Below are 26,426 nucleotides of genomic sequence, written 5' to 3' on the forward strand. Positions count from 1 at the left end.
TATTTGTCCAATCTAGAATATTTTTTATCCATGACATTTCTCTTCTTCCTCTTGGCCTTTTTCCCTCAATTTGGCATTTTATTATGTTCTGGATGATTGAGTATTTTTCGTTTCTCATTATGTGTCCGAAATAAGATGTTTTCCTGTTTTTTATGGTGGCAAGCAGCTGTCGTTCTGTGTGCATTCTTCGTAGCACTTCTTCATTTGGTACACGCTCTGTCCATGGAATTTTTAGAGTTCTGCGATAAATCCATATTTCAAACGCGTTCAATTTATTTTCGTCCGTTGATTTTAATGTCCATGTTTCGGCAGCATAAAGTAAAGTGGACCATATGTAGCATTTAATAAATCGCATCTTCGTTGCAATGTTGATGTCATGACTTGTTAATGTTTTATAATATTTGAAAAAAGTTTGTCTGGCTACTTCAATTCGGCACATTATTTCCTTTGACGCATCCCATTGGTCATTTATGAGGACCCCGAGGTATTTAAAGTTTGTTGCATACCGCCTCATGCGGCGCTATGGTGGGGTTCCAACTGCTCAGTCGGGGCATCACTTCCAGGGGGATTCATAACCCTTCCACCATCAGCCCTAGGGGTCGAACAATAATGAAAGAGGGACTCAACATAAAAACAAACAAAAACAAAACGACACAACACTACATACAACAACGATGAAGGAACTTGGTGTTCTCATTCCCCCACTTTGCCCACCCTGCCTTGACCCTTTCTTCCTGTCATAACGATAAAGCAAATTTTAAAGGGCCCCAATTTCCACACACACTTACCTCACATCAACATACCCCTATTTTCCTCTCTTACAGAAAACACTTAGCAAGACATATTCAATTTAAACTGTTAAACATAAAAATTATTTATTGACATAGTCATGATTTCACTTAAACTTAACACATAATCCAGTTTGGGATTACCAATACCCGCTCAATTAATTTAAGGTGAGTCACTGACTCAGATTACCCCTTTTTACCACTAGAAAAATTGCCAATCGAGGCACGAGATTAAAAACATAAAAATCCTAACTAAATGAGCTCGCTTAGTAAGGTTTTGGGCACTTTATAATTGTCCCCTCAAATATTTTCATAACCAAAAAAAATCTAGCAGCCTTCAAAGGTAACCCTACACTCACGATATTTTTTTAGAACAACCTGGGCATTACTAATCCTCACAATATTCAATGTAAACACTTAAACTAACTACGGACAACACGATTTAACTTAAACTTAAATCTACATTAACATATTAATTTAATTTTTGTGGATTTTTCTTCAGTCAAAAATCAATGACATTATATATTTTAAATGGTCAGCTTCCAAGATTAATAATTTTCAATTTTCATTTTTTTCAGGTGGCTTCAAAAATCAAAGGACACTCATGCCCATAAATCCAAAAGAAAACAACACTCAATTTACTCCAGATCGTCTGGGAATTCAACTCTGGTAGGTATTAATAATTTTGCTTTGTTACCTTATTTGTTGTATACTTATTGGGAATTTATCTTGTCTTTTCAGGTTAAAACTGGTATTTCTCAGGGATGTGGCCTCTGGTATTTCTCAGGGATGTGGCCCCAGTACCCTGTTAATTGATTTCCGCTTCTGGATATTGGGATTTCAGCCCTCTTAGTAATTGATCTTCCGGTTTTGTATGGTTTGGTGTAATCTTAAAGAAAAACCCAAAACACATTGTAACTACGTTTTCTATTTAATCAACATGTAAAACAACTCACATTTTGCTTTGTACACTTCAAACATAAATAAAAAAACACAGAAATTACACGAGTGCCAATAAAGAATCAATTTAAAAAATTTTTTGGTTGTCTATTTTTTTAAGGATTACGGACAAAGGTTAACTGCCCTTTGAAACACACCACAATTTAATAATGGCGTTTTTCTTCGCTTTCCTCGCTTAAATACGGCTTCCCGAGGACGCCAAAATCAGATTTTCCATAATTTTCCCTCGTTTTTCCGACATTTATTTACATGTCTTTTAATCATCTGTTTCTAAACCTCATAATACTATCAGGGGTGTATTTGCCATACGTCAATGATATAGAATTGCTACAGTGGAAATCATCCCTGACGGTGGCATCACCTTTTCATATTTTACCCGGCCGAACAGTGTATCCGGTTTGCTCACTTTTTACTTGCCGGCAGCCACAAACCACACGTCATTGGGATGCTGCTTCCACGACACAAAAAAAAGGACGCCATCACTAATTAATGAGTCCCACGCAACAAAACTTCGACATTTTCGAAGTGTTCGATGAAAATGACGATGTGCGGGACTTATAAAGTGTTTATAAAAACTTTTCACAACGGATGGCTATGAAACATTGAGATGAATGGGTTTCCTACCTTCCCATCAAGTATGGTCGGCACATGGAGTGAATGGACATACACACGCTGGAATCTGCAATAGATGGTAAGTTCATGTAAAAAAAATCCTGTCTGAAAATTCATTTAAAGCGTGTTTTTCCTTTTTTCAGGTATAACCATGATTTTTCTCATTGAAAAAAAAAACATGTTTGGCGTTTGTAGATTTGTGCGTACGCACAAAAAAAATTGTAGCGTGGTTTTACACATACATACATGAATGCGTGTGTGTGAATGTACGTGCCGGAATATCATTCACCGCCATTTATTCATGCTGTTGCTGTCTCACCCCATTCAATTGGATACCCATGCATACATACATACACATCATTACACAAGGAAGTCTACCTGAACTTGTGTGAGTCGTTTCATTCCTCATCGACACAGTGGAAACAGAAACATTTTTCTAAGGTTATCCCATTGTACAGACAATGAAATTGGTGAGTTTTTTTACTTTGTTATCTTAATGATAAATTTTAATAATTATCTGTTTATTTTCAGGAATTTAAATCTGTGGAATTATGATGGCTATTCGACGTTCGTTTTTTTTTTTTTTACTTTATGCCTACACCCACCACCACTTAAAACATATTACCCCGAATAATGGATTAATCGGGTAATGCAAACTGATTGGAACCTTCTTGCTGTATGGGGTGAATATTTCATTAGCAGCCTTACTATTGATGACATGTTTTAATGAGCCGAATGTACCCCAACGATCTACCTGGACACCCTGCTTGGACCTTATGATAGCTTGGGCAGCGCAGTGGATTTTAATTTTTCCTGTGGATGCTCTCGCTAGTGCAGCCTGTGTAGAAAGCAGGTAGGTTCTTTCATTTGTTTATTTGTCTAGATGTATGGTGTATTGCCTGATTTGTTTTGGTTATTGCCTAATTTTTTGTATTTCTTTTCCTTTCAGGTCTCTACTTTATTTTTTTGCCATTGTTTATGTGTTTCCAACTGTTCGTGTGGACTCTTTTGCAGAGCATTTCGCCCACATTGTTTACAAAACACTTTGGGCAGGTACCATTTTTTCGTCATGGATTGTGTGTGGTCAATAAAATCTTTCTTCATCTGACATCACCAGCTGCAGCGCAGTGTCTTACCCCAGAATCTACATGGTTAGTATTAATTGGTGTTTTTATGAAATGAAAGTGTGCGCCTTTATCATTGAAAACAAACAGCAGTGTCGTGTATTACGAGAAAGATAAACAAAATTAAAAGTGGAGATAACTGAGTACATGTGTGTTTAGATCATATTTATTGTTACTCATGGCTGCGACAAATATGTTAAGAAGTGACCCAATAATTGTGTTGTGTGCTAAAAAAAACTCTCCTGTGTACTCAATGGTAATAATCGGCTGCGATGAATATATTATAAAGTGACCAAATAATTGTGTTGTGTGCTAAAAATCTCCATAAAAATACACAAGCATGATCAAGTGTTTCCAAAATTGCATTATGGACTATTATGGGTCAGAAATTGCCAACAATAAGAATACTGATTGAGTTTACAGTTTACAAAAAAAGTTATGGATTGTGACCATGGCTACCTAAATGAGACATGTGTGTTTGTGTTTTTTGTGTGTTTTATCAGTGGATTCTTGTGTAGTATAGCCCAATAAGGCTACCAAAAAGTGTTGACATGACTTTTGTTTACATCCATACAAATATGAGATGGTTGAATATTTTAAGCTTGCCATGGATATTTTTTTTCTACCGCCCTTTTACAATTTTTAAAAATTTATTGAAATATTTTATTTTCATTTTTAGTAATATCTTCTCATTTCCTTTTTTAGGTGTTTTGTGACAATTTATTGTGGAGTGAATTACATTTATAAATGAGTGAAGTGAAAAAATGCACTACCAAAAATTATCCGTTTATTTGGCTGACATACAAGTTGTCAATATACCTGACATGCCGATCATCAGAATTGTGTACGCTGATTATTTGTTCATGGAGTATTACCTGCCATCCTGAAAGGACGTAAATATTGGGGTGAGTTTTTCATTTTGTTTTTTTTTTTTTTTTTATTATTATTGTGAATTTGGCATGGCAGACAAAAACAATGGTGCATTAGTGAATATATTAGACTGTTTTGAAATGTGGAATGTAAACAAAATAAAGTAACGCAAAAGATTTTGGCTATTAAGAATAAAACTTGTGGATTCGTAGTTTATCATTGAAAATAAGTGCGTGGCTTGCCAACGATACACTCTATACTACCATATGTTTTTATCTTCTGTGCCCTATTCTATTCATAACGCTATTATTTTTATTTACTTACTGGTGATTGTTAATTAAAAAAAATATTGCTTCTAAATTTGACCTATTTATTAATCGGCATATACTACGTTAGATTTAACTATTTTTTTGGATCATTATCCGTGTGTGTCGGGATTCTATGCTATATAAAAAATGACGTTGTGTGATTTTAGTACCTGCGATTTTTATTAACGTTAACTGATTCAGAGTATAGAGAAAAAGATTTTGGAGGGAATTTGTAATTATTAAGACCTGAGCCTGTGAACCTTTTCTCGCATGCGATAAAAAACTGTTGTAGCCTGTTGAAATTTTGTGAGTGGTGATTTTTAAAATTTGTATGTGCTATTAGACATGGTTGAGTCTATTTAATTAATTCGTGGCTGAAGACTTTTCGCATAACAAAATGTAATAGAGATTTAAATAAAATTTAGTGGGTATTAATTCGCAGACGTGGGTGCATATATAATATTGCTACTCCGGATACTATTATGAATTATATTGGACTAATTGAATATAAAAGGATATCTAGAGTAATTTTTGTGACGATAGCCGAAGCACACTGTTAGGAAAAAAAATTTTTGAAATTTTTTTCTAAAAAAAAACATGGCCATACAGATAACTTTTCGTACTCTCATTCAACCGCATATTTATTTATCGTTACGTATACCATTAATAATTTCCATCTATATGTTATATCGTCTTATTAAAGCAAATAATGCTATCCTTATAATTTATTACCCTATATTTAAAAACAATAATAATAAACCAACCATTTATGATTTAAAATTTTGGAAGATATTATTAATTTGGCATAAGCTGGCTGGGAGGTTCGAAGGATTTTTTTTTTTTCAGGTATACTGTATATCAAATGGGTTTGTGCTAATTTGTATCAATTACAATTTTAGAAAGCGCACTGAGTATTATGTTTTGCGAGTTGTTGGTATGTCAGGTTCCTGTCATATCCCAACGTGGGGAACTCCCACACCCTGTTAGTCTCAAAAAAGCCGGGCAATCTTAGGTACTTCTTAGCCTAATGGAATATATGTGTATAATCTAACAATGTCAATAATTCTAATAGTAAAGGTAAATGCAAAAGGCAAAAAAAATGGACGTTCACAAACATTCATTTTCTTAACCTATATTGCACTTATATTACTATATCACAGAATAATTGCACTTTGTTATATTTTAATATCTTTGGCGTGGAAGTTACCTAAAGGTTTACCTTGCAGCGTTTCTAATTCGAACATGTTGTTCCCGATAGGCCTCACAACTCTACATTTCAAAAACTTTTTACAAGATTTGGCGTTTATGTTGTTCTTGAAGTCTGAAAGCATATGATTACGCCTATACACTTCTTGCCCTGGTATTAAACTAACTTTCCGCGCTCTCTGATTATAACGTTTGGCACTTGTTTCATATGCCTTGTGCAGATTGTTTTTTATCTTTTCTCGCATAAGTTCTATTTTGTCATGTCTGTTTAATGGATCTATTTGGTGGTCCGTTAGTGATTGTAGCTTTTTGGCCAACTTATAATCGGTGCCACTTGAAAACATATTAAACCCAAAGAGGGCGAAAAAGGGATTCACGCCGGTGGCTGCATGTACAGAGGTGCGAAGGGCTTTCTCGATTTCGGGTAAATATAAATCCCAGTCGCGGTGATCACTTTCAACATAGCTTCTTATAGCTGCCAACACGGACTGATTGACACGCTCGGAGGCGTTCGACTGTGGGGAGTAATATGCAGTTGTCATGTGTTTTATTTTGTAGTTGTCGACCATTTGTTCGAAGGCTTTCGACACAAACTGTTTCCCGTTATCGCTATGGATAACTTCTGGGACGCCGAAGATGTTGAAAATCTGGCTTTCCATAAACTGTACAACATTTTGTGCAGTTGCTTCCCTCATCGCGTGCAGAAAGGTAAATTTAGTGAAATGATCCACTGCGATGAAAATATATGCGTTTCCTTTCTTTGATCGTGGATATTTCCCCAGAAAGTCCACGTACAGTTTTTGAAATGGCCTTTCAGTGACCACTTCGTTTCCGATTTCTGGGTTCATATTCTGGTTTGAGGGTTTGGTTTCCTTGCAGGTTCTGCAATTTCTCACAAACTGCCTCACTTGGGAAACCATCTTAGGCCAATAATAAAATCTTCTTAACCGATTGAGAGTTTTTGTGATTCCCTCGTGTACGATGTCATTGTAGACGTGAGCCTTTTCTATTAGAGCATATGTGATCTCTTGTGGGATCCACATTTTCCACTCATATTCAACCAAATCTGTGTCGATTTTTTTCATTTTTATAAATATTTTGTCGCCTTCAACTTTTAAGTCGGGAAGTACTTCGGCATTTTCAATTATGGTGTTTCGTAATTCGACATACTCCTCACTTTCAAATGCGGTTGTTTCGAAATCTAGTAGTTCACTCTCATCAGTTACTTCTTCTACGGTGACATTTGAATCGATGGGCATTCTAGAGAGTGTGTCTGCAACCACATTTTCTGATCCTTTTCTGTGTTCAATCGAGAAGTTATATGTTTGAAGTTGGAGTGACCATCTGGCCAGTCTACCGCTGAGGTCTTTTAGTGACATTAGCCACTTAAGACTAGCGTGGTCAGTAATAATAGTAAATTGCATTAATTCCACATAAGGACGAAAACGTTTTACTGCAAGCACGGCTGCTAAACATTCCTTCTCGGTTACTGAGTATTTCTTTTGACATGCATTTAATTTTTGAGAGTAAAACGCGATGGGATTCTCCTCTCCATCATCGTTTTTTTGAAACAATACTGCACCGACTCCATAGTCCGACGCATCGCATTGGATAAAGAACTCTCGGCGGAAGTCAGGGTGCCGGAGGACAGGTGCAGATGTCAAGGCTTGTTTGAGGGTGTTGAATGATTCTAATGCTTCTGGAGTGATGACGAATTTTTGACTCTTTTTCAATGTGTCAGTGAGGGCGGCGGATATCGAGGCAAAATCTTTAATGAATCGCCTGTACCACCCAGCGGTTCCTAGGAAGCTTCGTACTTCTCTGGGAGTTTTCGGTACAGGGATTTTTTGAATCGCACTGACCTTTTCTGGGTCAGTCTTTAAACATCCATCTCCAATGATGAAACCAAGATATCTTAGCTCTCTGAAGCAAAACAATGATTTTTTAAGGCCGATGGTCAAATTCGCTTTCTGCAAGCATTCGGCTACTTCTCCCAGTAATTTAATGTGGTGTTCGAAATCGTCTGCAATAATCAATAGGTCGTCAAGGTAGATAAACACATTGGACTTTAGTCTTCCAGGTATCACCTTGTCCATCAACCTGCAAAGTCTCTGCGCCGCATTGCATAACCCGAACGGCATTACCCTAAATTGGTACAGCGGTCGACCTGGTACCGTGAAGGCTGTGTACGGCTTCGCTTCCTCTTCCAGCTCCACTTGCCAGAAGGCATATTTAAGGTCGACGCTGCTTATAAAGTGGGTTTGGTCTATTCTACTTAAGATGCCGTCGATGTTCTGCAATGGGTAAGCATCTTTCACAGTCAATGCATTTAATTTCCTGGCGTCTAAGCAGAAGCGATTTTTGCCAGGTTTTCGTACCACCGTTGTTCGGTTACTCCATGGGGAGTCACTTTCTTCTATCACTTTTAACGCCAGCATATTGTCAATCTCCTGGTAAACTATATCTTGGACCGCCGGCGACATGGGATAATGCCTCTCCTTAACCGGATTAGCACCTTCGACGAGCTTTATCGCATGTTTTTCTAATTTTGTACATCCTAGTCCATGCTCTTCAAAAGTAGGGAATTTTTTTATTACTTCTGCTAGTCTATCCTGTTGTTCCTTCGTCAGGACATGCATTTTCGTTTCTTCATTGGTTGATGACCCATGTATTTTCCGTTGTAAATCCAAATCGACTTCTTCGACAGGAAATATCTCGGGAGCTATTTGGAATAATTTCCAAAAATCTGCACCGAGATATAATTCCTGCTCTAGATCTGGGCATAATATTAAGGTCATTTGAGCCACTTTTCCCTGATATTCAACGTCAACTACAATGGTACCTAAAACTCGATGCAACTGACCTGAGGCAGTGCTAACATTTGATAGATAGGTTTTTATTTCTACTCCTAGTTCTTCTACGACTTCTCTGCAATGTTTCCCTAATAAACTTACAGTAGCACCAGAGTCGAGAAGGCCTTCAATTTCCTTCCCTTCTATCTTTACCGTGGCATATGGTCTTGGATCTTTTCTGCCATGGCATCTTAAAATAGCTTCCGAAACAGATTTCTTTAAAGTTTTGTATTGCTTTTGCTTGTTTCTCATTTTTAGAATACGTTCTTTAGTTTTAATTTGAATGTTAGATATTTCATTTGGGTTTTCTATCTCCTCGTTTTGGAAAATTTTTGCCCTTGTTTTGGCGTAATACTCTTCCCTAACATTTATGGGCAGATAGTGTCGAAGTTTAGTATAGTGGATATCTTCATTGGGTTCTTTTAATTGGTTTGGGGGTTCGGAACAGCGGGTTGTTCGGAGGAACGCTGGTTCCCCGCTGCAACCGCGCTCTTCCTCCCGTTTCCCGACCTACAATTTATGCACTTTGGTGCAGTCGTGTTTGGTTTTCCGCATTTAAAGCAAAAATAGCCTCTTTGATTGGAAGTGCAATCCCTAAAAACGTGACCGGATTTCTGGCAATTCCAACATACAATCTGATTGTTGATTGCTGATATCTCTACTACATCCTCTTCTTCTTCAAACATAGGAAATATATTGGTTTCTCCTTCTTCTTGAATGGCATTTACTCTAATCGGTTTGTTAGCTGGTGGTGGGGGCATTGAAACAGGGTCGCGGCGGAAGAATGTTCTTTCAATTTCCAAACATTCAACTCGCAGTTGTTCCAATGAAGAAACATTCATGGAATAAACAATACTAGAAAGGTTTTTTCTTAAATTCTTTTTGACAAGGGAAATCATTTCGAAATCGGAAACTGGCCTTTCCAATTTCGAACGCATTAAATTGATGTCATGGAAAAATGAATCTATTGATTCCCCGGGTAATTGTTTCCTTTCTAGTAAGTCCCTCATTTCCTCGAAACAAGTGCGCCTAGTTTTAAATCTTTCTAGCAACCCATATTTCAGTGACTCCCAATTCCAAATCGCATTATTTCTTTGTTGCAACCAAAACCATTCGATCGCAGGACCCGATACAAGCATATGGAATTCATTTAATATTCCTTCCCAAGTGAGTCCATAATGAGATTGGAAATATTCGAGGCGATAAATAAAATCCTCCACAGTGAGGGTATTAGGTCGTCCTGAAAAATTTATTCCGAATCTTTCAACTCTAATTCCTTGTGCACTAGGAACATTCATAATATATGACTGTACATTATTCCTGTGGTTTGAATTTTGGTTATTATCCCGTTGTGGGGGTTGTGGTTGAGGTACAGAGTTGTTATCGTTTAACGATTGAGGTTCTATGTTGGGCATCGGACCTGGCTGAGGTAATTGATTTGGATTCGATTGTGACTGATGTCCATGATTTATATTATTTTGTGCATGAATCCCATTGGATTGTGGTTGAGGATTAGTATTTTGAGAAGTTTGACCATTACTAGTCAATCTAGTTATTGACTCATTTAATTTATTAATGATGCCATACACCTGCTGCATCTCTTTGGTCACACTATCTTTTACTAAATTGTGGATGTCTGTACTGGCGTTTTTTAAACTTTCTTGGACCAAACTTTTCACTAAATTACTAACCTCATACTGATTCATTGACGTATTAGTTGGTAAAGTGGATTGAGTATTCTGGGCTAATCTGGCCTCAGCACTAGTGGAAGCTTCTCTGTTTATTATGGTACCAGATAGATCCCGTATTGATGGGTCTCTATTTGCATTTGCGTCTTGCATTGTTTTCTTTTTTGACTTTTTCTTTGGAGATAGAATAAACCTACTCAAATCAAATGTTGAGGAACGATTTCTTTTACTTCTTCTTTTGGCTGACTTAGGTGTGTTCATTAGAATTTCTAATCCAAGTTCAGGAATGCAATTATTGAAATGAAATTTAGGTCAATGTTAAAAAAAAATAATGGAAAATTTTAAGCACAGGTTAGAGCTACTTATTTCTAGTTGTTAAAATACTTAGTCGTTAGCAGATATATGATAAAAATAATTATAGTTTGTTATAAGTTTAGTTTCTAGTTTACACACTACGACAAAACAATTTTTTTTTTTTTTTCTTTTTTTTACGAACACAAAATACACATCCGAGAGGTAATAGGAGGTATTTTCAGCTGCTTGTGAGATCAATTGTGTGGTTTATTTTTTTTTTTTTTTATTATAAATTGAGATTTCTAGAAGTGTCCTAAATCGGTCATCATGTTGTATGGATAAAATGGACTTACACAAAAAATGAACACAGTTAATGCAAAGGGTAACAACAAGGCAGTTTTCTACTTATTTTGTGGAAAAAAGTCCTTGTGTAAAGGGAATTTTCGTACAATACAGTCTGCGACTGACGACGTCACAGCAGTTATTGTACTTTTCCTAATGTTAACCCTCGTCTATTTCCTTTAATATTATTAAATAAACAAAAACACGGAAACATAGTAGACAGGTCATAAACACAATACATTCTTTGTTACAATCGACGAACAAGAGCTATTGTATAGACCCTATAACATGGAACGAGACATCCTAATTTTCTAAAAAACCTAAACTAAATATTGCACTATTATCACAGTTTTGTATAAAAATTGTGGATACAATATCCGTTAGACATTAGAAAATGCGATATCACGTTTTGGAATATTTCACCCTATGGTCTATTGGATTGCGCTTAGGTGTTATTGCACATATTCGACATTTAATGTCCTTCGTCTATTTTACAAAAAAAATATTTTCTTATTTAGGCAGTGCTGATGTTGTATTGCACTTTGATATTTTTGGACGATAGGAAAAACATTTTTGGCTTGGGCGCCATATTGTTGCATACCGCCTCATGCGGCGCTATGGTGGGGTTCCAACTGCTCAGTCGGGGCATCACTTCCAGGGGGATTCATAACCCTTCCACCATCAGCCCTAGGGGTCGAACAATAATGAAAGAGGGACTCAACATAAAAACAAACAAAAACAAAACGACACAACACTACATACAACAACGATGAAGGAACTTGGTGTTCTCATTCCCCCACTTTGCCCACCCTGCCTTGACCCTTTCTTCCTGTCATAACGATAAAGCAAATTTTAAAGGGCCCCAATTTCCACACACACTTACCTCACATCAACATACCCCTATTTTCCTCTCTTACAGAAAACACTTAGCAAGACATATTCAATTTAAACTGTTAAACATAAAAATTATTTATTGACATAGTCATGATTTCACTTAAACTTAACACATAATCCAGTTTGGGATTACCAATACCCGCTCAATTAATTTAAGGTGAGTCACTGACTCAGATTACCCCTTTTTACCACTAGAAAAATTGCCAATCGAGGCACGAGATTAAAAACATAAAAATCCTAACTAAATGAGCTCGCTTAGTAAGGTTTTGGGCACTTTATAATTGTCCCCTCAAATATTTTCATAACCAAAAAAAATCTAGCAGCCTTCAAAGGTAACCCTACACTCACGATATTTTTTAGAACAACCTGGGCATTACTAATCCTCACAATATTCAATGTAAACACTTAAACTAACTACGGACAACACGATTTAACTTAAACTTAAATCTACATTAACATATTAATTTAATTTTTGTGGATTTTTCTTCAGTCAAAAATCAATGACATTATATATTTTAAATGGTCAGCTTCCAAGATTAATAATTTTCAATTTTCATTTTTTTCAGGTGGCTTCAAAAATCAAAGGACACTCATGCCCATAAATCCAAAAGAAAACAACACTCAATTTACTCCAGATCGTCTGGGAATTCAACTCTGGTAGGTATTAATAATTTTGCTTTGTTACCTTATTTGTTGTATACTTATTGGGAATTTATCTTGTCTTTTCAGGTTAAAACTGGTATTTCTCAGGGATGTGGCCTCTGGTATTTCTCAGGGATGTGGCCCCAGTACCCTGTTAATTGATTTCCGCTTCTGGATATTGGGATTTCAGCCCTCTTAGTAATTGATCTTCCGGTTTTGTATGGTTTGGTGTAATCTTAAAGAAAAACCCAAAACACATTGTAACTACGTTTTCTATTTAATCAACATGTAAAACAACTCACATTTTGCTTTGTACACTTCAAACATAAATAAAAAAACACAGAAATTACACGAGTGCCAATAAAGAATCAATTTAAAAAATTTTTTGGTTGTCTATTTTTTTAAGGATTACGGACAAAGGTTAACTGCCCTTTGAAACACACCACAATTTAATAATGGCGTTTTTCTTCGCTTTCCTCGCTTAAATACGGCTTCCCGAGGACGCCAAAATCAGATTTTCCATAATTTTCCCTCGTTTTTCCGACATTTATTTACATGTCTTTTAATCATCTGTTTCTAAACCTCATAATACTATCAGGGGTGTATTTGCCATACGTCAATGATATAGAATTGCTACAGTGGAAATCATCCCTGACGGTGGCATCACCTTTTCATATTTTACCCGGCCGAACAGTGTATCCGGTTTGCTCACTTTTTACTTGCCGGCAGCCACAAACCACACGTCATTGGGATGCTGCTTCCACGACACAAAAAAAAGGACGCCATCACTAATTAATGAGTCCCACGCAACAAGTTCCTTACCCGTTCTATTTCATCATTTTTTATTATGAGCGATGTGCTGTTTTGGTTATTTCTCCTACTTATTACCATATATTTCGTCTTCTTAATATTTATTTTTAGACCGTAAAATTCGCTTTTTTCATTGAGTAAGGTAACTAGTCTCTGTAGGCCATGTAGGCTACTGGCAATTAATGTTGTGTCGTCAGCGTATCGTATATTATTTATTACTTCAGATTAGTTTAGCCTTACACCAATTTGTTCGTTTTCTACTGCTTCTTGAAATATTTTATTGGAATATATGTTGAATAATAATGGTGAAAGGATGCATCCTTGTCTAACGCCTTTGGATATTAATACAGTGTCACTAAGTTCTCCATCGACTTGAATATTTGCAGTTTGCTGCCAATAAAGGTTTTTTATGCATCTTATTTCCTTTTCTGCTATACCGGTATCAATCAAAATTTCCATCAATTTTTCATGCCTGACCATGTCGAAGGCTTTTTCGTAGTCGACGAAACATAAGAAAATATCTTTTTGGACATCTCTGCATTTTTGGATAAGGACTTGAATACTTAACAGTGCTTCTCGCGTTCCCATGCCTTCTTTAAAGCCGAATTGTGTCTTCCCCATATATGCCTCACACTTGGGGTATATTCTTTTGTGTAGTATTTTAATGAATATTTTTAGGACATGGCACATTAGACTAATGAGTCTGTAATCACCGCATGTTCGGGCATTTGCTTTTTTTGGTATAGCTATAAACGTGGACTTTAGCCAGTCATTTGGGTATTGTCCTGTGTCATAAATATGATTGCAGAGTTTCAACAGTAGCTGAATGTTGTTATCTTCGATTAATTTCAGAATTTCAGCGGGTACTTCATCAGGGCCGGCGGCTTTTTTATCTTTCATTGATTGGATTGCCGATTTAATTTCGTCTTCGGTGATCGGGTTTCCTGTCATGTCCGATTCGGTGATACTGTTATTTTCTGGTCTTTCGTCATCAGTAAATGTCGTTTTAATATATTTGTACCAAACACACTTTCTTTCTTCTGTCTCGAAAATAGCTTTTTTGTTTTCATCTATGAGTAGAGCGGGATGAGTTTTCCGGTATATTCCGGATGCTTCCTTTAATTTTTTGTGTAAGTTGAAGTCGTCATGTAATCTCTGTAACTTTTCAATTTCTTCGCATTGTTTGTTTAATTGGGCGTTCTTTGCAGCTCTTGTGGCGTTTTTAATTTCTTGGTTTATTTCCCAATAAGTTTCGTAGTTGCTGTTTTTGTATATTTTTCGTTTTTCGCGGAGTTCTAGAATCTCTGCTGTGATCCAGGATTCTTCCTTTTGGTTTGCTTTTGTTCCTAGGATATTTGTGGTTGTTTTAAAAATTGTTTTCATTTTGTCCCACAAATCTTCAGTGTATTCTCTGTTGACACTGTTAAGTTCGGTGTTCATATATTCTTTTACCCTTTGTTTTATTGATGGATCCTTCAGTTTTTCTACATCAGGTTTGCTTTTTTGGTTCTTTTTTCTCGGCATTCCCAACTTTATGCGAATTTTACATAATAGGAGGTTATGGTCGGAGGGGACGTCAGCTCCGGGATATGTGGAGCATTTCAAAACACAAGAACAGTATCGTCGATTTATTATTATATAGTCGATTTGATTTGACATCAATTGAATGCAATTGACACATTATGTTACCATCAGCTGGCTTGATAATGCTACCTGTATTATTGTACCATGGTTAACATGTAGTTTAAACATAGTCCCGGTACACACTAGAATGAATTTCATTAAAAAATTTCATGAAATTATACCTAAGAACGTCTAATTTCATGAAATTTTTTAATGAAATTCATTCTCCCCACTAGTCCCGGTCCACACTAGCGTGAATTTCATTAAAAAATTTCATGAAATTAGGTGTTCTTAAATCGAATTCCCCACTACAGCAATTTTATGATTTTACTCTACTATGAACGTCGATCTAGAGACGCATAATTTCATATCAAAATTTCAATGAAATTATTGTAGTGTGGCCCGGGATCTACAGAAATTTAATAAAATTACTAAGAAAGCAAAATGTCATTTCTTGAATAGGATCGTTTCAAGAATAAAAATATTACTATTTTTTAAGCCGGTTAACCGACCCAATAACCGGTTTTTTCGGTGGCTTATCTTTCCTTTACCGACCCACCGCAGAAAATTAAAAAAACAAGTGTGAAAAGGCTATAGTCGGTACGGGGCCGACTATGTGATACCCTACACCACTACCTGTGTGCATAATCTTTTCAATCGAAAACATTTCTTTTATGGAGGTACGAAAGTTTTCACCTATCTGCCTTTTATACCAAATGACTTAAGGCGAACTGAACCAAAATAATTAATATTTAATTTTATATTTGACTACTATCGACATCACCAACATTAATATGCTTCTATCTCTGTGAGAAAATTTCGTGATGAGCCCGGCCTGTAGTGTGATTGCAGAAAAAGTGGAAAAAAGGGATGCATTACCGACTATTGCGATCTCTCTATTATATGCCCACCTACGCCATCCTTTGCATAATTTTAAAGATGCGATTTTCTACTTTCTTTTAGAAAGTTCCCAAAGGTGAAATTTTTTTCTTTCATTGCCAGGTTTTGCTTTTTGTATACCACTTATAGACGCTGAAATATTTGCTTTGGAATAAAATATTGACTTTTTCTCCAAATAAATTTTTTGCTCATTCCGACCCCTAAATATTATCCAACCATCACCAAAATCAATAGGCTTCTTCCCCTCCGGGACCACCATCAACATCCAAAATTTCGTGACGATCCCATCAAAATTGCGATCTGTAGCGTGATTACAAGGTTTAGATGAACAGACGGACGGACTGACGGACGGACACACATAGCCAGATCGACTCAGCTCGTCGAGACATTCATTTTGGTATATATAAGTATGAGTCTATGACCATTATTTCGATGCGTTACAAACTTTTTGGCCAAAACCAACTTATAATACCCTCCCCACATAGTGGTGTAGGGTATAAAAATTACCACAGATAGTGTTTTTTATCCCGATTCCAATGATGTATTGCTTTTGTTGCGGAAAAGTATACTTCCCTAGATATGGGCCTCCAAAGTTCCACAAAGGCCCTAGTCTAAAATTCATCATTGGAATCGGGATAAAAAACACTATCTGTGGTAATTTTTTTTTTAAATTTTCTGCGATGTTTTGCCAAAGTTATAGGTTAGGGCCTTTGTGGATCTTTGGAGGCCCATAACTCGGGAAGTATACATTTCCGCAACAAAAGCAATATATGGTTGGAATCGCAATAAGAAGCGCTATTTGTAACTCAAAACCGGTTAACCGGTTTCGGTTTTCGACACCCTAATCAAAACGAACCTCAACGAAGTGTCGCTGTTTCGGCGGATATTTATGGGGGTTATATGAAGGCGTGACCTATACCAAACCAAACCTTTAAAATAGAAGCACCCTTACTTACATGGATAGAAGCAATAGCAGACCCTTATCTCGGGAAGTATAGACATCAACACGGAAAAGTGCCGTTGTAATCAGGAAAGGGCTGCGGCTGAAATCTCAAGTTATCCAATCAAATCCAAAAAATCCAAGGATTTTTTCCCTCCAAACAAGAAAATTATTTTATTTTGCCGTTTCCTCCAGTCTCCGATTGTTCCGATAGCCCGTCCTCTTCTCGCATTCCCATAATTCCAAAAAAATTCGTTGATAAGATAATTTCCCTTTGCGGAATAGATAAATCGCGTAACGGAGAGAGAGAGACAGGAATAGTTATCTATGGGAATTGGAAATTGGAAATCAACGAATTTAATTTTCGATGCTTCCAGACGTTGTTCCGTTTTGTATTTCCATTCGTTGAAAACAGTGAAAATAGGGATGTCAACACTGAACCTTGCTGAATAGGAAAACAGGGATGTCAATACTGAATTTTTTTTTAATATTTAATTCAATAAACGTCGACTCAAAGTCGACTTTAAGCCGCCGCCGCCGACAAATTTCCACGGCGCAGGTCTCTGCTTAATATTTGTTGCAAAAACAACAGGGGAAATAGGGATACGCAAGTCGATTTTCGAGTAATCGATTCCTCGATTTTTTGATTTGAAGAACTTTTTAACGTACCACGAAAATGAAATATACAGTTAATCTAACGGTACGGCAGTGTTAAACGCGAAGCATTGTACACTAAAACGTTCCATTTTCAACTAAGGAGTCATCTCGATCGAACGATTCTTTTATCCAAGTGAGTTCTAAGTAAGAATCGAAAGATCGATTTGTGCTTGGTATTACCAATTATCGGCGCGCGCCGTGTCTACCGATTTGACGACTGGCGATTTTTAGCCGATTTGAGCCGACAAAATCGGCGGCGGCTCAACTCGAAGAAAACGAGCGGCGGCGATTTTCAGCCGACTGGCTTCCTCCTCTGTTTGATTGATAAATTGTAGAGTTGTGTCGTTTACGAACGAACTAGTTCAATGAGACGATTCCGTGAAATGAACCGCCATTTTGGGTTTACAGAGCCGAACATATTTAAAAACGTTCCGAAAAGTCGAATAATTAAAAAATACAAAGCAAAATTGTCGAATTGCTCAGTTGTTTACGATTGAGGTTAAAGCATAATCACAGATTTGCTTTGTTGTTTACGAATGAGTTACGTAGGAAAACCCAAACAGCTGACCTTTGAGACTTTTTCTTTTTCTAGTAGATTGCATGGTACAATTAGAAAGGTAGATGCCTCAGCCCAGCTGATAAAATCTAAAATGTCAAAAAACTATGAATTCGCCATGAAAAATCAAAATAAAAAAATATGATTCGGTAAGTAAGAGATAGCATGTCTACACTTTATAGACAAACACAAGCGATAAAAAGAGACAACAAGGGACCATTTGGCGACAATTTTGACAGTTTACATTACAAAAAAAGTTGCTTTGTTGTAGCAATTCGCCGATGCATCTACCTTTCTTATTGTACCATGGAAGATTGAGTGGCATGGTACAATAATACAGGTAGCATTATCATGCCAGCTGATGGTAACATACTTTACGTTCCTTTACGTTCAAGAATCTTCAAGTTTTACAACTTTTTACTCGAAAAGCGTTCCTTTACTTCAGACACAATACAATTCATATGGGAGCAGTTTTCAACTTTTACTACTTTTGCCGGTTTTACCACTTTCAGAAGTAAAGGAACAGACCAATAATGTGTTAATTGCATTGAATTAATGTCAAATTTTGACGTCTAATGTTGCCAACAATTGCATGTGTCTTTGTACCATGTTGAGTGATAATCATGGTACAAATATACAGGTAGCCGCATCGGCAATTGTTGGTAACATAAGATGTCAAAATTTGACATCAATTCAATGCAATTGACACATTATGTTACCATCAGCTGGTTTGATAATGCTACCTGTATTATTGTACCATGGTGATAATATCATGGTAGAATATTTACAGGTATGCCACAGCTAACAGCTGATTACAATTTTTTTCTTATTATGGTCTATTCATTATGCAATAATAAAGGTAGATGAGGAGGTAGAAGAGGACACTATGCAATAATAAAGGTAGATGCATCGGTGATCTTAAAATTAAAAACAAGTTCAAACGAATACATTTTTAATTTATCAATAGTAATACTTTCGAAGGAACGATTCGTCAAATCATGGTAGAATAAACTGAAGGTAGGCCACACCTAACATCTGATTACAATTTTTTCTTTTTATGGCCTAATCTGTCAAAAGCAGGGTTGACATCTTGTACTGTTTTTGACATTATGCAATCGTAAAGGTAGATGTATCGCTGAATTGTTCCAACAAAAAACTTCTGCTGTAACACTATATCTTAAAATTGAAAACAAGGACAAAAATGTGTATTCAAAACTTAATCGAATGAACGATTTATCAAATATAGATATTAATTTAAATTTGTTCCAAAAGTACGGGAATGTAAAAAATTTTGTAAAAATTCTGCTGACATTCATCTGCAAATCGGATGCCAGCAATCACGATGTCAGATTAGTCAAACTTGTCAATTAGAAAATAAGTGAATGCCATTTTTTCACTGTCATAAGTTTGGGAAGAACTTTTGCTATTTTTGGAACACTTTTCCAACAAGAATATTCCGGAGACTAGCTAAAGAAATGTTTTTACACAATATGGCACCTTTAACATATTGTTACGAATGTAACTGATAGGTTTAAGTTAGTTTAGTTTAATTTCCGTTAATTTAAAAATTTGAATTGTAACGTAAAGTTTTTATTACGCAGTTACTTTATTTAAGCAACAACAATTATCATGTAGAATTATCTTCATTATTCTAGATGTTCTTTATAGCTCATTTAGATTAGCCATAAATCCTCGATTGGATTTAATAAATCCAGTACAAATCTCATTGCATTTAGATATACATTTTGAAGGATTTAAATGACAGTCAGCTGATTTTTGTTCATAGCACAATTACCAAGGTAGATGCATCAGCCCATCTAAACGAATTTGAAACGTCAAACGATTTTTTTTTAAATTGAATTTAAATTGAAAATTTATTCGTTTATACTGAAAAGGTTAGCACATTATGCTACTAATGCTAACTAAAGAGCAAATAAAGAATTATTTTATCGCAGTTTGCCCATATAAAATAAATAAACAAATTATTTTATCGTTTAGACATCATAAATATTAGTCTTGGTTGATTAAAATCAACTTTGTACATCAAAACAAATTTAATTTTTCCGCCTTGTTTACAAATTTTTATATTTTAAATTATTTTTAGTGTAGCAATTCACCGATGCATCTACCTTGTTTCTTGTGCCAGCTTGCAACTTTTTGTATTTTCTAGCAACATGTTGCAAAAATCAGAGTTGTATACGAGGATTTATGCCAGATTTAAAACAAATCCACTCAATAGGAGGATTTAGTTTTGTATGGGAAATCTGGTAGATTTTGGCTGGATTTAGCAAATAAAACCTGATAATGGGCTAAATCCGGCTAATGGTATCATATCTAAATGGCATATTACCTTTCATTAATGTGCTTTTGTTTTGTTTTGCCACAATCATGTACTTATTGTTTAGTTTTTTACTTCTTTATTGCACTTGTTTGTTGTTGTAGTTACGTCATTACTGTGCTTGTCGTCCAATTGTATTCCCCCATGTATGTATGTGAGTATGGTTGTTCGCTTAGTGCGAATGTGCGTCTGTGTGTTCGCTGCACAGATTCGAGATGTTGCCATATGTGTTCTGGAGGACTCTAGAACAGGGAGACTTTGGGGTATAAATACCGGGGAAATGGCAATGACGGAGTAGTTGTGTTTTAAGCGTTAAACTGAACAGATCGGTAAAAGAGTAGCTGCGTGCTAACTAGAGACTTGCTGTGTGCTTTGTAATTAAAGTCGGTTCTGAATAAGTGTAATAAAGTAAATAAAGCATTGTAGAAACGTAATCTAAAACGAACCCTGTTTTATTTGGTACAAATCGTATCGGGGAATAAAACAACGTCTACACGGAGATTAGTTAAACCTAATTCCGTAACAATTGGTGTCAGCAGTGAGATTACGATCATCCTACAATGAAGTTTAAGGATCTACGAATGGAAGACTTGAAGAAGGAGCTAAGTAAGTTGGAGTTGTCTTCTACTGGCAACAAGGCCGAACTACAAAAACGCTTGTTGGAAGAGTTCGAGCGCCGTGGAATAAACATCGATGAATATGAGTTCGACGGTAAGGAGGAAGTCGAGTTACCGGCAAAGGGCGAATCCACTGTTGAGGAAGTTTCATCGGTAGCTGCCAGGGGTGACGATTTGAAATCAATGCTGGCTATGATTATGCAGGAAATGAATAAGAAAAGTGAAGAAAATTCCAAAATGATGGAGAAATTAGATGCTAAAATGGACGAAATGAAAGCAGAAAATTGTAGAATGGTTGAAGAAAATTCCAGTAAAATGTTAGAAGAGATGTCTAGAAAGAATGAAGAAACTTCTAGACTTATGAAGGAAATGAAAGCAGAAAATTGCAGAATGGTTGAAGAAAATTCCAGTAAAATGATGGAGAAATTAGAGGTACATTCTAGAACAATTAACGAGAAACTCGAGAACATCACGATGGTGATTGAAAAGAGAGTTGAAAACGTGGAGGTACAAATTAAAGAGTTGGATAAAAAGATTTTGTCGGTTGACGAGAAATTTCTGGCACAAGATGAGAAGATTCTGGGCATAGAAAAGAAAATGTCGGAACTGGAAATTAAAGGCGGTCCAGTGAGAGCTATCCATAACGCGTTAAAAATTAAGCCTCCAGTGTTCGACGGCTCTACCTCTTTCAATGTGTTCAAATTACAGTTCGAGACAGTGGCTGCTAGAGATTCTTGGAACGACAACGAAAAGGCGGTATCACTCCTTATGGCATTGAAGGGTGATGCTGCTGACGTATTACAGAGTATTCCCGCCGCTTCTAGGAACAACTATGGAGATATAATGGCTGCTCTTGAACGTAAGTACGGTAGTGAACACAAGCAAGAGATCTACCGAATGGAACTGAGGGGAAGAGTCCAGATGAGACCTTACAAGACTTTGCGGCTGATATAGAGCGATTGGCGCAACTGACATATCCAGGAGAGACACATCCGTTGGTGGACCGCATAAAGATTGAGACATTTGCTAGTGGTATTCGTGATCCAGAGATAAAATTTGCGACGTATGCGGCACCGATGGGAAAATTTGCAGAAACCGTGTCATTTGCCCTGGCCCAAGAAACCGCGAAGATGCTGGTGAAACCTAAAGCTTACAACGTGCTGAGGCTGCAAGTTGAGGACAACAATTCCCAGACCGTTGTCGACCTGCTGAAGGATGCACTGATGCGTGTGAAACGAGGGGCTGCTAGAACGAAAAAGACTTGTTATAACTGTCGGAAAACTGGACACATGGCCCGAAAATGCAGATTGAGGCAAGCAAGGCCCAGATCCACCTCACCGCCTTCAAAAAGCGACGACCAACCGGTGGCCAAGAATCTGGAAAGAGAGACATCAGGTGAATCAAATAAAATGAATTCCGTCAATCACGAGGCGCCGCTGGCAGAGGATGAAAACGATGGTCCCACAATTTCTATAGCCATAGTCCAGCAGGAGAATCACAACTTAACGGTTAAAGGCTTCGTCAATGGTGTATTGCGTACCTTGACATTGGACACCGGTGCAACAAAGTCCATTATTAGACCGGATTTGGTAAAAGGGAAGGTATTGCCGTTAAATGGAGTCAAATTGCGGACGGCCACAGGCGAGAAGACCCCGGTGCATGGAAGGGCCTACCAAAGGCTAAGTATGGGTAGGAAATCGGTAAATTTCGATTTTATAGTGGCCGATATTGTGGACGAAGTTATACTTGGCGTGGACTTTATGATTGCCTTCGACATCAACCTGGACATAAAGCACCGTGTGATGACTTGGTCCAATGTGGAAATACCGATAAATGTGGGCTACAACGAGAAAAGCAAGCATCGCCAAAGTGCAGAATCCGACGAGATCGCTGTCGATGTCCGTACGCTGAAGGTGGAAGCCGCCGACAATTGGCCCGTAGGAAAGCGGAAAAATCCAGCAACGAGGACGAGAAAGCGAAGATGTACGTCGAGGAAAGGTCCATCGAAAAGCGGCCGTACAACAAGGAAGGACAAGTCCGACGACGACCAGGTGGCACTTAGGAGGGTGACCGAGAAGGAAGATATAACGTCACGATACCTGGAGAGAAAAGAGCGAAAGTCCAAAGCTAATAGCGTAGAGGGTACATCTAAATCAGTTGCTACCACTACGGAAAGGGAACTGTGTCTAGTCCAGAGGAACAGGCTTAAGCGGGAGGCAGTGTTACCAATGCCCATACCACCGAGAGGGAACTGTGCCTATTCGGGACGAACAGGCTTAATCGGGAGGCAATGTTACGAATGTAACTGATAGGTTTAAGTTAGTTTAGTTTAATTTCCGTTAATTTAAAAATTTGAATTGTAACGTAAAGTTTTTATTACGCAGTTACTTTATTTAAGCAACAACAATTATCATGTAGAATTATCTTCATTATTCTAGATGTTCTTTACCTTTCATTAATGTGTTTTTGTTTTGCTTTGCCATAGTCATGTAATTATTGTTTAGTTTGTCACCTCTTTATTTCTTTGCACTTGTTTGTTGTTGTTACGTCATTACTGTGCTTGTCGTCCAATTGTATTTCCCCATGTATGTATGTGAGTATGGTTGTTCGCTTAGTGCGAATGTGTGTCTGTGTGTTCGCTGCACAGATTCGAGGTGTTGCCATATGCTCTAGATATTTCTCGAACAGGGAGACTTTGGGATATAAATTACCGGGGAAATGGCAATGGAGGAGGAGTTGTGTTTTAAGCGTTGAACTGAACAGATCGGTAAAAGAGTAGCTGCGTGCTAACTAGAGACAAGCTGCGTGCTTAGTAATTAAAGTCGGTTCTGAATAAGTGTAATAAAGTAAATAAAGCATTGTAGAAACGTAATCTAAAACGAACCCTGTTTTATTTGGTACAAATCGTATCGGGGAATAAAACAACGTCTACACGGACATTAGTTAAATCTAATTCCGTAACAATTGGTGTCAGCAGTGAGATTACGATCATCCTACAATGAAGTTTAAGGATCTGCGAGTGGAAGACTTGAAGAAGGAGCTAAGTAAGTTGGAGTTGTGTTCTACTGGCAACAAGGCCGAACTACAAAAACGCTTGTTGGAAGAGTTCGAGCGCCGTGGAATGAACATCGATGAATATGAGTTCGAGAAGGAGGAAGTCGAGTTATCGGCAAAGGGCGAATCCAGCGTTGAGGAAGTTTCGTCGGTAGCTGCCAGGGGTGACGATTTGAAATCAATGCTGGCTATGATGATGGAGAAATTAGATGCTAAAATGGAAGAAAATTCCAGAAAGAGCGAAGAAACTTCCAGACTTGTGATGGAAATGAAAGCAGAAAATTGTCGAATGAGCGAAGAACATTCCAGAAAATTAGAGGAAAAGTTGGAGGAGAACTCTAGAAAAATCACCGAAAACTTAATGGCAGAAAATTCTAGGATGTTTGAAGAAAATTCAAGAAACTTAAAAGAGGAGTTGGAAGAGAATTCTAGAAAAATTAACGAGAAACTCGAGAACATCACGATAGTGATTGAAAAGAGAGTAGAAAACATGGAGGTGCAAATTAAAGAGTTGGATAAAAAGATTCTGTCTGTTGACGAGAAATTTCTGGCCCATGACGAGAACCTGGAGAAGAAAATGTCGGAACTGGAAATTAAAGGCGGTCCAGTGAGAGCTATTCATAACACGATAAAAATCAAGCCTCCAGTGTTCGACGGCTCTACCTCTTTAAATGTGTTCAAATTACAGTTCGAGACATTGGCTGCTAGAGATTCTTGGAACGACAACGACAAGGCGGTATCACTCCTTATGTCATTGAAGGGTGATGCTGCTGACGTATTACAGAGTATTCCCGCCGCTTCTAGGAACAACTATGGAGATATAATGGCTGCTCTTGAACGTAAGTACGGTAGTGAACACAAGCAAGAGATCTACCGAATGGAACTGAGGGGAAGAGTCCAGAAGCCAAATGAGACCTTACAAGACTTTGCGGCTGATATAGAGCGGTTGGCGCAGTTGGCATATCCAGGAGAGACACATCCATTGGTGGACCGCATAAAGATTGAGACATTTGCAAGTGGTATTCGTGATCCAGAGATAAAATTTGCGACGTATGCGGCACCGATAGGAACATTTGCAGAAACCGTGTCCTTTGCCCTGGCCCAAGAAACCGCGAGGATGCTGGTGAAACCTAAAGCTTACAACGTGAGGAGGCTGGAAGTTGAGGACAACAATTCCCAGACCGTGGTCGATCATCTGAAAGATGCACTAATGCGTATGAAACGAGGGGCTGGAAAAACGAGAAAAACTTGTTATAACTGTCGGAAAACTGGACACTTGGCCCGAGAATGCAGATTGAGACAAGCAAGGCCCAGATCCACCTCACCGCCTTCAAAAAGCGACGACCAACCGGTGGCCAAGAATCTGGAAAGGGTGACATCAGGTGAATCAAATAAAGGGAATTCCGTCAATCACGAGACGCTGCTGGCAGAGGATGAAAATGATGGTCCCACAATCTCTATAGCCATAGTCCAGCAGAAGAATCACAACTTAACGGTTAAAGGCTTCGTCAATGGTGTATTGCGTACCTTGACATTGGACACCGGTGCAACAAAGTCCATTATTAGACCGGATTTGGTAAAAGGGAAGGTATTGCCGTTAAATGGAGTCAAATTGCGGACGGCCACAGGCGAGAAGACCCCGGTGCATGGAAGGGCCTACCAAAGGCTAAGTATGGGTAGGAAATCGGTAAATTTCGATTTTATAGTGGCCGATATTGTGGACGAAGTTATACTTGGCGTGGACTTTATGATTGCCTTCGACATCAACCTGGACATAAAGCACCGTGTGATGACTTGGTCCAATGTGGAAATACCGATAAATGTGGGCTACAACGAGAAAAGCAAGCATCGCCAAAGTGCAGAATCCGACGAGATCGCTGTAGATGTCCGTACGCTGAAGGTGGAAGCCGCCGACAAATGGCCCGTAGGAAAGTGGAAAAATCTCGCAACGAGGAGGAAAAAGCAAAGATGTACGTCGAGAAAACGTCCATCGAAAAGCGGCCGTACAACAAGGAAGGACAAGTCCGATGACGACCAGGTGGCACTTAGGAAGGTGACCACAAAGAAAGAAGGTATAACGTCAAGATTCCTGGAGCAACGTCCAGAAGAGCAGAAGTCCAAAGCTTAAGCAGTAGAGGGTACAACTAAACCGGTTGCCGCCACTACGCACTATAGGTCAAACAGCCGATTTTACTGGCCAAAAGTCAGATTTCGCACTTTGTATTTTCACTTATTTTGTGTTACTTTCTTGTAAGAAACACTTCAAATATAATAAAAATAAATTTTGTTTTTGTATGAGAAATTATACCGTTACATGGCAGGCTGCCAAATATGTATTATCCAAATATCTT

At 37.6% G+C, this 26,426-nt stretch overlaps 3 long non-coding RNA genes across 3 annotated transcripts; 2 read left to right on the top strand and 1 right to left on the bottom strand.

The window, feature by feature from the left end:
- Nucleotides 1-1,328: 1,328 nt before the first annotated feature.
- Nucleotides 1,329-1,753, top strand: LOC141398913 (uncharacterized). Its single transcript, XR_012411729.1, has 2 exons — nt 1,329-1,457; nt 1,530-1,753. It is a non-coding gene; the product is annotated as an uncharacterized lncRNA (long non-coding RNA).
- Nucleotides 1,754-2,134: 381 nt separating this feature from the next.
- Nucleotides 2,135-12,891, top strand: LOC141398911 (uncharacterized). Its single transcript, XR_012411727.1, has 7 exons — nt 2,135-2,439; nt 2,504-2,830; nt 2,892-3,213; nt 3,310-3,511; nt 4,190-4,389; nt 12,505-12,595; nt 12,668-12,891. It is a non-coding gene; the product is annotated as an uncharacterized lncRNA (long non-coding RNA).
- Nucleotides 11,989-13,176, bottom strand: LOC141398912 (uncharacterized). Its single transcript, XR_012411728.1, has 2 exons — nt 12,883-13,176; nt 11,989-12,815 (listed from the first exon to the last, which is right to left on the bottom strand). It is a non-coding gene; the product is annotated as an uncharacterized lncRNA (long non-coding RNA).
- Nucleotides 13,177-26,426: the final 13,250 nt, after the last annotated feature.

This window comes from Musca autumnalis, unplaced genomic scaffold (genome assembly GCF_047663935.1).
Source record: "Musca autumnalis isolate F117 unplaced genomic scaffold, ASM4766393v1 scaffold_3, whole genome shotgun sequence".
Taxonomy (NCBI): domain Eukaryota; kingdom Metazoa; phylum Arthropoda; class Insecta; order Diptera; family Muscidae; genus Musca; species Musca autumnalis.